Genomic DNA, 1,784 nt, shown 5'->3' with positions numbered 1-1,784 from the left:
GGACTCATGTGGACCAACTGTGTGTATGAGTAGAAGTATGTTTCACAAGGTTTTCAGTGACCGGTTTTCCACAAGTTTTTCACCCTTCCTTTCATCTGAGGCACTTCTGGATGGGCCGGAATCTCCAACCTTTGGGTTAGCGGTTGAGCACGGAAATGGCTTATACCACCCAGGGACCCCAATAGGATGCTATGGCCTCTGAAATCATAAGCTAACCCTACCCCCTGTAAGTAAGGCTCCGAGAAGTGAAATCATCGATTCAAGGGCAAGCTGGTGGCCTTTTACGTTGCTCCCCCTTTGCACTCCCACCTCTGACTCCCAGGGCCGTCCCAGTGGCATAGTGTTTACATGTAGGGCTGTTAACTGGGAGGTCAATGGTTTGCAACCATGTCACTCCTCAGGAGAAAGGTGAGGTTTTCTATTCCTGTAAAGAGTTACAGTCTTGGGAATCCACAGGTCTACCCTGTCCCACAGGGTCGGAATTGACCCCGTGGCAGGGAGTTTTTGATGCCCAGAGAGCTTCAGTGAGCTTCAGGAAGCTCTTGCCAGATGAGATATTGCCAACCATTGTAGAGAAGAATGTGGCTGGGAGTCCTCTGGTCTCAGCAGGGACAGGCAGTGTAGGAGCTGACTTTGTGGGGGGGTCTCAGGAAAATCTAAGCTCTATGACTTTCTTTGCAGCCATGAACACAGGATGGGCTGCTAACATCCAGTGGGTCTCACCCCTGCAGGCCCCTGCACCTGGGATGGGAATCATGAATAGCGACCTTGTTTGGTAGGAACGGCTTTCCTTTACTGTTTGCTTTGGGTTTTTCCCTCTCCATTCCTGGCTGCTAACCCAATATTTGGCTTTCTGTGAGCACTAAATAGAATTCTTCATTTAACCCCCAGAATCAGGGTTTCCTACCTGCTTCCCACAACCGGATCCACAGCCTGGAATGAAAACAGAACCCAGAGGGCATCAGCACTGCTCAGTGAGGAGGGGGTGGCAGTTCCGGAGGAGGAGGAAGAGCAGTGCCAAGCAGGGAGGGAGCACTCACCCACGGATTTGGGGGGGGGAGGGGGAGCACACACTCATTGGCTTCTAGTTCCCCTATTTCATGCCACAGGGCCCTGTTACTCTCCTGGTTCCCACACTCAGCAACCCCTCCCACTCCCCCACCGCCCACCATTCCAGGTTCAGGTTGCTGAGTGGACCTGTGGGGTAGGAGATTCCCCACCCCTACCCCTGGCGCCCCAGCACACCTCCACATACCCCACTTGCCAGGTTGCAGGCGCTCTTGGGCCCACTCTCTCCTCCCCTCCCTGTAAACAGTCCAGGCAGCCCAGCCGGCGGGAGCTAAATGGAAAATTCCCTTCAGAGCCTGGGGCCGGAGCTGGAAGCAGCTGCTGTTGAACAGCGCAGCTTGTTGTAGGCACCTGGCTCTCAGGTCCCCCACTGGCTGGCTAAGTCCCCCAGCTGGACAGGAGGTAGCTGGGCCTCAGAGACCAGGAGGGAGAGTCAGACCCCTGCTCCCCCAACACGGCGCACTCTAATTCCTGCTAAAAACCTTTTCTGCAGTCAGACCCTTCCCCCCAAGATTTGGGATCCGGTGGCGGTACATTCTGTCTTCCTCTGGTTGAGAAGGAAAACAGGAGACGGAGCTTCCTACCACCTGATTTACAGCCGTGGCGTATTTTTGACACACAAATCACTCTAGAGAGTGAGGCTCAATTATAGTTCTGCAGATCCGATCCCTGCAAGGGCAGGTGGGGTGGTGGAGCGAGGGGGTGCCGAGGGAGCA

The sequence above is a fragment of the Echinops telfairi genome, unplaced genomic scaffold (genome assembly GCF_000313985.2).
Source record: "Echinops telfairi isolate 266 unplaced genomic scaffold, ASM31398v2 ScPeMD7_9;HRSCAF=40, whole genome shotgun sequence".
Taxonomy (NCBI): Eukaryota; Metazoa; Chordata; class Mammalia; order Afrosoricida; family Tenrecidae; genus Echinops; species Echinops telfairi.
Note: the sequence above shows the minus strand (reverse complement) of the source record.